The 12,845-nt window shown below is 40.2% G+C and overlaps 1 protein-coding gene across 2 annotated transcripts in view; it reads right to left on the bottom strand.

Annotated features, from left to right (window-relative positions):
- Positions 1 to 12,845, bottom strand: part of LOC136878711 (protein spitz) — a 746,457-nt gene that overhangs the window by 295,843 nt on the left and 437,769 nt on the right. The window lies entirely within an intron of this gene.

Raw genomic sequence — 12,845 nt, 5'->3', positions numbered from 1 at the left:
AGTGAATACATTCCACCACACACGGCTGGCGTCAAGAAGAGCATTCGGCCGTAAAACCGGGCTGAATTTACACCATGTGCCGTCCCCAGGTAACCTGAGAAAAGGCCAGGAAGAAGATGACAATTCATAAAGTCAGTGTCAATTAGTATGTTGTTGATCTGGTTGTAGTTGAAGTTGAAAAGTTCAATAAGTACAGTACGAAAATTAGCACTTGTGATTCTAAGACATTTCAGTTGCGAGGAAACCTAAGACGACTTATAAAATACAAAACTGGAGGACAAGAAGACCACTTCAGGTGCTTAAGATGTGCATTCTTCCACAATGACAGATTAGCGAGATAAATCAAAGCAATGTGTACGACTACCACACTTTTTTTGGGGGGGGGGGGGGCTATTGGCTTTACGTCGCACCGACACAGATATGTCTTATGGCGACGATGGGACAGGAAAGGGGTAGGACTGGGAAGGAAGCGACCGTGGCCTTAATTAAGGTACAGCCCCAGCATTTGCCTGGTGTGAAAATGGGAAACCACGGAAAACCATATTCAGGGCTGCCGACAGTGGGGTTCGAACCTACTATTTCCCGAATACTTGATACTGGCCGCACTTAAGCGACTGCAGCTATCGAGCTCGGTGACTACCAAACTGTACGATTCGAATGGCGAGGATGACAATTATAATACCAACACAATGGAGACCCGTAAACGCACCTACTTCGGCCATGTCATGTGATAAGACACACTACTAATGGTCTGCTCCCACTCATCCTTCAGGGAAAGATACGTGGAAGACGCGGCCCGGGCGGAAGAAGGATCTCGTGGCTGAGAACCCTATGTCAGTGGTTCGGCCTTTCCAGAACAGTTCTCTTCAGATTAGCCATCAATAGCAAGACGCAGCCAACATGATTGCCAACGTCTGCTTATGGACATGGCACTTCAAGAAAAAGAAATGGGTGTGGTTTTCCTCGAGATCATCAGTGAAATTGTGATAGTGATCAGTGATATAGTCCTGGGATAGCTGTCCCAACTCTAGACCCAGGAAGATATACAAGTCCCATGATGTACCTAGTCGTGGTTGAAGGGGGTAAGCATAGTAGCTACTCAGAGCGATTTTCCGAGGTTCACTATTTCAAGTCTAGGTGTATACCCTAATAATATGTAGAATAATGCTCGAGCATTACTTCACAATCAAACTAAATTAATTCAAACTATAACATTAGTACAAACACAACACGCATACAAGTTATCCAATAGCGTCCACGCACACGAAGTACTCATGCCAACTGTGTTAGTATGTTCCGAGTCTTATGTATGAAGCAGTGATAACATTAAGCTAAATTATATGAACAGTTATATGTCTAGATTGATGTCTTCAGGACTTAGATTTATAGATTTAAAATGTCTAAAAGATAGATTTATATGTATCTATTTTACGGTACGAACCAAGCTTACAATAGGCAGATAGGAATTTGACTCCCTAAAACCTAACCTAACCCTGTGGCATTACAGCCCTGAAGGGCCTTGGCTTACCAAGCGACCACTGCTCAGCCCGAAGGCCTGCAGATCACGAGGTGTCATGTGGTCAGCACGACGAATCCTCTCGGCCGTTATTCTTGGCTTTCTAGACCGGGGCCGCTATCTCACCGTCAGATAGCTCCTCAATTCTAATTACGTACCGGTAGGCTGAGTGGACCTCGAAACCAGCCCTCAGATCCTGGTAAAAATCCCTGACCTGACCGGGAATCGAACCCGGGACCTCCAGGTAATAGGCAGGCACGCTACCCCTACACCACGGGGCGGCTTATTTGATTCTCTACAGATCATTTTCCATGGTTTTCTGCTTTCTTAAAGGAAAATTCTGAGGTTGCACCTTAATTCAAGTCATGGTCCTTTCCTATCTCAGCGTCGCCGAAAACCTGCCGGTGGGCAAAGGTCGTTAAACAGGTAGAATACAAAAAATAAAACACACAGCATTATATTTTAGCACTCGTATTGAACGGAGAAAGGTTATGATAGGAACGATCACACTGGAAGAATTTGTTTGTATGAACAGGCTTTGAGGTGCAGTCACATGAGACACATGCGAGGTTGGGTTACCACCTAAAGAGACGGCCAAGAATGGTGAGAGATGGCTACGTTGCGAGTGTATCCGTGAGTTTGTACTCAGAGTTCGGCACGTTCGAAACCCACAGCCCGCTAACCTAAACAGAGTCGTCCGTGGCTTCCTATTTACACACCATACCTAACTAACCTAGTTATCATCCTGATCATCGTATTTCCCTTTTACAATGTGCTTTACGGCGCACCGACACAGATAGGTCTTATGGCGACGATGGAATAAGGAAGGGCTACGAGTGGGAAGGAATCCGCCGTGGCCGTATTTAGGATAGTTGTTGGTCTATAATCCGACACATATCGGCAGCTTAGGTACTGCCACAACATTTGCCTGGTGTGAATATGGGAAACCACGGACAAACAGGAGGTAAAGCTACAGCATTTTTCTAGCATGAAAATCGAGACACCATGGGAAACCATCTTCAAGTTTGCCGATAGTGGAATTCGAAGCCACAATTTTTAGGCACGCGGTGCGTACCAAGCAACCAAGTCGTGTGGTATTTATAGCTACGGTTTTCGGAGAGGATGAGGTGTCGGATTTTTCTCCGGCAAGGGTTTTCTTAAACGCCGGTGAATCTACCGATATAAGACTACCGTATCCGAGCACCTTCGCTAGGATCGAACCCACCATCTTGGGCGGTCTGAGGCCCTCACCTCGGCTATAAAAGCTCCAGTTGCACGCAAAGACTGTCACAAGACTTTCAATGTAACTGGCCGTGAAACAAGAATTGCTACCGCATGTCTTATTTCACCGGGAGGAAACACCACGCTAATATTAAAAACACGTAGGCGCCATGGACGATCTGCTGGCAATGACACACATTTCTGCTGCCTACCCAACACGACAGAATTTCGATTTTTCCTTCAAAAAACGTACATTTACAGCCAGAATGTTCTCTAAAGAATGTTCCTCTATAAACTATCCATAAATAATATTAGTAACTGCTCCCATTTTCATTCATACAAAAATGAGCTTAGATGCCGAGGTATAACGAACACCATTCTCCTATCAATATTACGTCGCAAAAGCTAGAAAAAACAGCTAGTATCGCATATCGCAAAACGAAACCGATTAACAAGTATGTTTCTCAGCAGACCCCAGTGGCCGGTTAGTTGTCGCCTTCTTCTCAAGATAGCAGGTTCGATCCCGACTAACGCTAGCGGCATCTGAGCATCATTCATTGTCAGCACGTTAAAAGAACTCCTGCGGGACAATATTCCAGCACCCCTGATTCTCTCAAATTTGGTAGGGATTGAAGCTGTGATAAAGAGTATTATACCGTCTACAGACTACGAAGACGACAGGCTTTCATTCCTTCTTTAATATGTTCTTTGTTATTTCCTTTCCTGTCAGAGAACCACTAGTCTATTCAATTTTCTCCCTTTCCAATTCCTAGTGTACGTGTTCTTGAATCCCGAGAGGTAAATAATAATAATAATAACAAACATAAGAAAATGGAACTTGGATGAAAAAGAAGCCACAGGAAATTTATGAGTTCAGAGAAAAAAACCGGTTACAATGAAGCAAACACGATTACAATTTTGTGGACACGCACACAGAATGGATGCAACAGGCCGACAAAGCTAGCACTATCGCTGAAGTGTAACAAAGTTAAGTGAATAAACTCCCAGTTGCGATCAACGGTATTCTGTAAGAATAAACCGGTTAGTTGAAATAAGCGAAGATCTAGAAGAAATTGGTATTACCAAGGAAATCAATCAAGATAGAACAATATTTAGAAGTTTAGTAAGCAAATATAAACGTGCACGGGAACTTTGAAGAACACGTAAAGGATGGACAAAAGAACGCTGAAAGGAACTCTGTGAACGAATGAAGAGTTATTCGAAAGAAAGAAAAGAAGAAACATTGCACTAAATAACTTCAAACACGCTCTTTAGTTGGGTATAACGAATCAATAATAATATATTTTCTACTATAATTTAAATAAAAATGAAGTAACCATCCCTATCGTTTGTCACCGACATTGCTGTAAGGAAGTAACAGACATGACTGCTGATCAGGAGGCACTCGGAATGAGAAAGTAAACGCGACATAGGAATACACTCAATGAATTACACTGAGCGTACGAACAGGCTTCAATAGTGGAATCATGTGAGGCGAATGGAGGAGGATAGGTTATCTAGGAGAATAATGGAGTCGGCCAGGGAGGGTAAGTGAAGCAGAGGGGTCCATGAGAACGATAGTCTGTTACGTCCAACTTATCAATAAGACATTCTGAGTCCACTGAGCTTCCACTCCCGTAACAGCAAAGTTCGTGTGAAAATAGACCGATATAAAGACAGCTTCGTCTGACAGCTGATTTTTTCTAACAAAATACTGTTGATCGCAACTGGGAGCTCACTCCATTAACTTTATTACACTTCACTTCAGTTTCACTCAGTATACCACCATCCTGGAAGAACACATTATGAATACTTGAAATGATTCACCTGATATTCAATACTTTAAGGTTTCCTCCCAACGGACGTCACTTTCGTCTTGGAAATACTAATTTTCATATCACATTCGCTGCATCTCTCTTCCAGTTCCAGCACAGTCTGCTATTAAGACCAAGTAGTCAGCATAAGCCAAACTCCTTATCACAGTTCGAGCCAACTGAATCCTTCCGCACCATTGCACACCGTTTGGTAAATGCTCCAGAATATTTCATTTTTAGGAGTAGGCTATGTGCCGGCACCGGGTTTCACCCTCTCTATTCATACCATCATATCACGTCATTCATTTAATCTCGTTAACTCCTCTGATGCGGTTGAAGTTAGGAAGGGCATCCGGTCGTAAAAACTCGCTACGAAGATTCATCTCACTTTACACCCGACCTCGTACAGAAACTGACAACGGTTGGATATACACACAAGTTACAAATGTTTTAGTAATAAAATCAGTTTTTCGTAAAAATGAATGTCTTTCTCTATGCCTCTTGCATAAACACTATCGTCTTCAAAAGCATGCACTACGCTGTAATGGAAACCTCGCTCATTCAATGCGGTATACGAAACGTAAAACAAAATGTGCAAGAACTACACAATAAAAGGTAAAACAACAGATCGTTATGATCCTGGTCTCGTGTCCAGTCCGACTCTCGCCTGTTTTTACGGTCATCAGCAGCCTTCTTCACCGCCAAGAAGCTTTCCGCTCTACTATCTTCCAAGATCCGTTTGAGGATTTTTCTTGACCTTCCGGCAAGCCATTCCCTGTAACGAACGTAGGCTTCTAGAGGTATTTCGTTAAGAGAGTTAGCAAGCACTTAATTACACTTATCTCACGCTCATGAGCTGCGCGACCGAACGCTTTGCACAGTATCCAAACCACAAAGAAACAGCATCTCTTTTTGAACATTTCACAGATAGAATGAATTATTAGTATCTCGGCCAGATTGTATATTGTAATAAACTCCCGCAATGACCTACGTGTCGCTGAACTTGGAGTGTGTGTCGTCTTCTAATAAACAGTATTACCATTTTGGAAAGGTTTCTATCGCTGTTCAACTTCTTCAACCGTGGATCTTCTATTCCACAACCCAGGACCAGACTATGTGTGCAAACTTTGTGGTGTGACATCGATAAATACCAGTATTAAAACGTGAAAAGAGAGAACATTCTCCGTCAAAATTCCGCACAGAGGAATATCTTTATTACTGTACTTCTGTATCATTAATAATGGCCAATGACTGCAATTAATCTATATATATATAAAATAAGAGTTTTGTCTGTACATTGCTCAGAATTTGAAAAGAATGGCATTTCTGTATCGGTTATGTCCACAGTAACAAGAAAATGCATTTTTTACTTTTCCGTAATGTCTGTCTGTCTGTCTGTCTGTCTGTCTGTACACGCATCACGAGAAAACGGCTGAAGAGAATTTAATGAAAATCGGAATGTAAAGTCGGGTGATGAACCGCTACAATCTAGGCTATAAATTATTTTAATCACGCTGAGTGAAATGGTAGTTTAGGGGAAGGCCTGAAATTTTATTCTCAAACATTTATGTTCTTAGTGGCCGTGTCTTAATGAAAATCGCTAGACAAAGATGGAAAATAATTCGCTACATTATAGGCTATACACGCTGAGAAAAATGGTAGTTTAGGGGAAGGCCTAAAATGTAATTCTCAAATAAGTTATTTATGTTATTAGTGGTCGTATCGATAAATACTACATAACTAACATAACTTTAGTAATGTCGTAAGTTAGTAGTAGTTATGTAAGAAGTTATTAATTTTTCGATCACATGTCTTATACATTGTTACCGTACCGCATATAATCAGAGATATTCATGAATTTGGATTTTTGTTACTAAGTCCATATCAGCGCCGAGTCACGAGAAAATGGGTAAACAGAATTTAGTGAAAATCGGTATGTAAAATCTGAGAATAAGGAACTACAGTCTACGATATAAATAATTTTGTAAGACACCCTAATATCACAGAGTCGAAAGAAAACTAATGTGAAGGCCTGCAATATAGAAAGCTCATAAACTTTATCAACAATAACATTACATTGACCATTGTTTGTTGTGATGTGCTTTTTGTCTTCTGTTTCCTCTCCTCCCCGATAGATAGGTTTACGGCAGCGTACCGAGTTTTTTTTAAATTTGCTTGACGTCGCACCGACACAGGTAGGTCTTATGGCGACGATGGAATAGGAAATGAATAGTGGTGTGAAGGAAGCGGCCTTGGTTTTAAGGTACAGTCTGGTGTGACTGGTGTGAAAATGGGAAACCACGGAATACCATCTTCAGGGTTGCCGGCAGTAGGGTTCGAATCCACTATCTCCCGGATGCAAGTTCACAGCTGCGCGCCCCTAACCACACGGACAACTCGCCTGGTCGTTCCGACTGTAACAGCCTGCATGTATATTGGCGGGAAGTAGCTGGGGAGTAAGACAACTTTCTTCTTTAGCATGCCATTCCTCTGGTTCATACATTTTCTGATATATGTGGTACGTAACACACTGGTTCATCATAGCATTCGAGCTATTCAATCCCTACTCTGAGGTACTGATTGGAATGAGTAGTGTGCATATTTAACGGAATAATGACAGAGGAGTGTTCATGGCAGTCTGCAACCTGGTTATTCCAGCTTTGGAACTTTGGACTCTTAGATCGGCACCGAAGTACTGTTCGTTGAAAGTGATAAAGTGTGCGATTTTTCATTTGATCGAGTATTTTATATAACATTGCTTTCAATCGATACATCCCTACTGACGTTTTTGTAATGACCTATGTTGAATTCAGTAAGGAAAACCACCAAGTCAGTCTTTCTGAGAATCCCGTAGCGAAGCACGGGTACATCAGCTAGTCATTAAATAAAAGGAATACGAACATACCTACAGAAGGAGGAGGAGAATGCAAAGCTTCTGACAATGTGAGTACCGAGTGCTTTACAAGTCTATTGTTATTGGTAAAGCAATACCTGTTGCTATGCACAGGCAAAACAGACTCGGAAATGAATGATTAGAGATTCATATGGTTATGAGGATATTTAGAGGGTGCTACTAAAGATGTCAAAGTGAGGCCGTATTAGTCGCTGGTACGATCCCAAATTAAGGTTCCGGTATATGAGACCCTTATCAGGATTACTTTATTCGAGAACTGGAAACGGTCCAAAGAAAGCAGCATCATTTGTACTGGATAATTTCGTGCAAAAGAGTAGAGTTCGAAAATGTTGCAAACCTGGGCTGGGAAGACGTGGGAGTACGGAGACGAACTGCTCGACTAAGCAGTATCTTTCGATGTCAGATGAGAGATGGCGTGGAATGCTATTAGTAGATAATTAAAGAAGCCAAGCTCATAATATAAAGAGAAAGTTGGAAATCAAGAGGCAAATATTCGTTTATATGAAGAGGAATTAGGGATCGGAATTATTCACGAAAGGAGCTCGATAGATGTCCAATTTCTTTGAAATTGTTTCAGAAAATATTAGGTAAACACTTGATAGGGAATATGCCACCTGCGAGTACTTCTTCCTAATGGACGATATGACCTCAACTTCTGAAGACAGCCAGCTTCAATTCCAACGAAGATCTTCTATCACTACTGACTTTCTGACTAGGTGTATTCCTCTGCTAGCTTCTGATCACTCACTCTGTCCATCCAGAGAAGGACAGGCCTACGGTATCCGAGACGTTAAGAGGAAGAGTGGGCTAACCCTTCAGAAAATGTTTTAGTGACATTAAAATCTACAAAAATCTGGAAAGCACATATCACATATGTTTGTGCGAGTTTGGGGATAAATGTTCTTAGAATACAAATAATAAATTATACAGGACGGCTCAAATAACTACGATTTTTCACCGTCTGTTTGTCAAGTCGTCACTCAGAGGATGGTTGAATCCTGAAACACTATCATAAGAGGTTATGCGGTTATAAGGAAACCGGAAAAACCCGATGACGCTGCCATAATGAAGCGTACAAGGCAGGATAAGGAATGAGGTAGTTTGCCGTTGCTTTCCTCACTGAAGCAGAAAGTGCTACTGCAGCACGACTGGCCGTGTAAGTGGCAACTTTCATAACATCCAGATGCACTAGTCATGCTTCGTATGTCACTAGTCATCACTAGAGACGAGAATTATAGGCACTAAAAACAGTTAAAATAGGCAGGCATATAGGCTCTTAAATTAGCCAAAATAGGCACTTAAATAGGCACTAACGTGTGATATAGGCAACAAAATATGCACGAAAACATTACTTATAATTTAATAACACACTCAATTGCTACAAAAGGAATTTACAAGCAACGTTTCAATGTTTTCCGGTAACAATCTTGTTCTCCTCTCATACATAATGTTTTCGTACTGAGAGACAGATCTCAGAAAGAAGTTATTGGACAAAACTTCAGTGAAGTCACTTTATCTGGTTTTATTTCGTTGACAGCGGCTGCCTTCCCAGAGGTTCGGACAAAACTTCCCTTGACTTCTTCCACAATCCTAAATTACTCCACCAGGGGCATGCCACTGTTCTCCAACTTGGTGATTGCTCCCGGAAGCTTGTTGAAATTTGAAGATGCTCCGGGTTATGCAGGGCCATATTAGCTCCAAACATTGCAGTGCATAGGTCTGAAGAAAATTGTTGTTGGTCGCTGCCGAAAGTGGACTGGTAGAAAGGCTGCGTTGATACAGATTTCTGTACTCGTATCAGATACATCGCAGTATTTCTAAGTTGATCTATGTGGTATTTTTCTCACATTTGATCTGAAAAATAATAAAATTGACAAATTACATTGCCCCTATACCTTAAATTTCTACAGTTTCATAAATTAAAAAAAGACTATTAGAGATGATGTTTCTAAAAGAACAAAACTTTAAAGTAGGAACAAGGGAATTAGTAATTTATATGGAAATGTGTCTTTAAGGATTTTCAATTATAATTTGGTAGTATCGTGTCGAGTTCACCGGGTGAAAAATATAATAAAAAGACGTGAAATGATACCGGAGTAGCGTAGAGGAGAGATCCGTCCTTTATGCTTGCCAAGGACCCACCAAGCTGGCCCTAGCAGTATTCTTACTTATATAGAAGAATGAAAGCGAAACTTAGACACTACAGCACAGTAGTAAAGCCAGAGTGTCTCTACGCTTCAGAGAGCCTGAAAATGAATAAAAAGGGTGAGCTGGAAGATCTCGACAAAAAGGAAAGGAGAATGTTTAAGGAAAATTTTAGGACCACAGAAAATGCTGATGGGGAGGGGAGGAATAGAAAAAATTATGATCTCTACAAATACACCGAAAAAAATCACTGTCACCATGCGAAAGCGAAGACTAAAATCCTAATGGGCATCTAGAAAGTTTGGGCGAGAAACGACTAAGAAAATATTCAAGTACATGACTGGACTGAAAGCTTCGACGAAGTGGGTAGAAGAGGTAAAACGAGATGCAATAGAAAGTGGACTTACAATGGATATGATTCACAACAGAAAATAATTTAGAAGCCGAGTGTACAGCATCAAAACATTCCAGGAGAAACCACCAAAATTTAGACCCAAATTGGTCATATCTGAGAAAGAAAGGAAGATCAGAAGTGAAAGGATGAAGAGGTTCTGGGAGAAGAAGAAGAAGAAGAGAAAGCCTTAGGTTCAATGGGGTCCATAGGCGGCCAAATTCGGAAACAAGAAGAAGAAGAAAGAAAGAAAACGGAGGCACTTTAAATCTCAGATTTGTGAACATTTTGTTTCTATTCGCCACCTTTGGTCAGTCAGGTCAGCTGTCACAACGACTATTTTCTGTTGCCTGCAATAGATACTGCATCTTGTGTGCCCACCGCGTAATTTGAAATTGTGATATGCGCCCATAACCTTATTTTTGTCACAATTTAGTAAGACTCTAGAGGGGATGCTAGAGGCTTGTTAACCTGGGAGCTTATCCCCCTCCCCCACCCCAAGCACAACGGTTACTAACCGGACCCCACCAATCCAGACAACGGTCGTTTCGCTGGCCTGGTCTTGTAAAGATAGTCTTGGCAACCTTGTAAAAAAACGCTGTGGCCTCGTCGTAGCCGGGCTACATTGGATCTGCAACCTGTGTTTCGCGAAGGCTTAGCAGAAGTGTAATAGAATTCAAGACTTCTTTTGCAAGATGCTTTACGTCGCACCGACACAGATAGGTCTTATGGCGACGATGGGACAGGAAAGGGCTAGGTGTGGTTAGGAAGCGGCCGTGGCCTTAATTAAAGTACAGCCCCAGCTTCTGCCTTGTGTGAAAATGGGAAACCGGAAAACCATCTTCAGGGCTGCCGACAGTGGGGTTCGAACCCACTATCTTCCGAATACTGGATACTGGCCGCACTTAAGCAACTGCAGCTATCGAGCTCGGTTCACAATTGTTTAAAGGGAGTTATGAAAATTGCATTTCAGTTGTAAATCTCTATTTTCACAGGAATGAATGACACTTCAAAATACCGATTTAATTTTCATCCATTCTGTGACAAGAGACCACCGGCGTTCTAACTCCTCGTTCAGTAATTTAATGATTATTTACATTTTAGCAATCTATATATATATATATCTATATATATAAAATAACTTGTCCTGACTGACTGACTGACTGACTGATTCATCATCGCCGAGCCAAAACTACTGGACATAAAGAAATGAAATTTTGGGGATATATTCATATTAAAATGTAGGTGCTCGCTAAGAGAGGATTTTTGGATATTCCATCGCTAAGGGGGTGAAAAGGGGGGTGAAATATTAAAATGAGTGTATCTATATCTCAAAACTTTAAAAGTTTACAGGTGTAAAAATTGGTATTTAGATTCTTCTTTGAAAATAAGGAAACACGTATTTTTTTGTTTTCAGAAAATCCCCATAGGAGGGATGAAAAAGGGTGAAAATGGGGGAAAATGGGTTGAATGCCTTTAATCAGGATACCGGTACTTATATCTCAGAAACTGAAGATATTACAGACCTGAAAATTGGTACTTTGGATCTCTTTTAAAAATAAAGAAGCACGTATTTTTTTGTTTTTGTAAAATCCAATTAATGGGAGGGTGAAAAGGGGGTTAATTTTTAAAATGAGTGAATCTATATCTCCAAACTTTTAAAGTTTGCAGATGTAAAAATTGGTATTTAGAATCTTCATTAAAAATAAAGAAACACGTATTTTTTTGTTTTCGGAAAATCGCAATAGGAGGAGTGAAAAGGGGTGAAAAAGGGGTTGAATGCCTTTAATGAGGCTACTTATATCTCAGAAACTGAAGATATTATAGACCTGAAAATTGGTGTTTGGGATCTCCTTTAAAAATAAAGAAACACGTATTTTTTTGTTTCTGGAAAACCCAATTAAGGGGGGTGAAAAGGGGGGTAATATTTTAAAATGATTGTATCTATATCTCAAAACTTTTAAAAGTTATAGATGTAAAAATTGGTATTTAGAATCTCCATTAAAAATAAAGAAACACGTATATTCCGCTTTCGGAAAATCGTAATAGGAAGGGTGGTAAAGGTTGAAAAAGGGGTCGAATGCATTTCATGAGTCTACTTATATTTCACAACCTGAAGATATTACAGACCTGAAAATTGGTGTTTGGGATCTCCTTTTAAAATAAAGAAACACGTATTTTTGTCTGTGGAAAATATAATTAATGGGGGGGGGGTTGAAAAGGGGGTGATTTTTTAAAATGAGTGTATCTATATCTCAAAACTTTTTAAGTTTATACATGCAAAATTTGGTGTTTAGAATCTCCTTTAAAAATTAAAAAACACGTATTCTTTTGTTTTCGGAAAATCCCAATAGGAAGGGTTTAAAAGGGTGAATAATGGGTTGAATGCCTTTCATGAGGCTACTTATATTTCAGAACCTGAAGATATTACAGACCTGAAAATTGGTATTTTGGATCTACTTTAAAAGTAAAGAAACACGCATTTTTTCGTTTTTGGAAAATCCAAATATTGGGGGTGAAAAGAGGGGGTGAATTTTTTAAAATGAGTGTGTCTACATCTTAAAACTTTAAAATTTACAGATGTAAAAATTGGTAGTTAGAATCTCCTCTAAAAATAAAGGAACACGTATTTTTTTTGTTTCCCGTAAATCCTAATAGGAGGGGTGTAAAAGGGTGAAAAATGGGTTGAATGCCTTTAATGAGGATACACATATCTCATAAACGAAGGATATTACAGAACTGATAATTTGCATATGGGATCTCCTTTAAAAATAAAGAAACACGTATGTTTTAGTTTTTGGAAAAGCCAATTGGGAACATGCATCATTTTCAAAAATATTTTTT

The sequence above is a fragment of the Anabrus simplex genome, chromosome 8 (genome assembly GCF_040414725.1).
Source record: "Anabrus simplex isolate iqAnaSimp1 chromosome 8, ASM4041472v1, whole genome shotgun sequence".
NCBI lineage: Eukaryota > Metazoa > Arthropoda > Insecta > Orthoptera > Tettigoniidae > Anabrus > Anabrus simplex.
The sequence above is the reverse complement of the archived record's forward strand: the minus strand, read 5'-3'. Positions and strand labels throughout refer to the sequence as shown.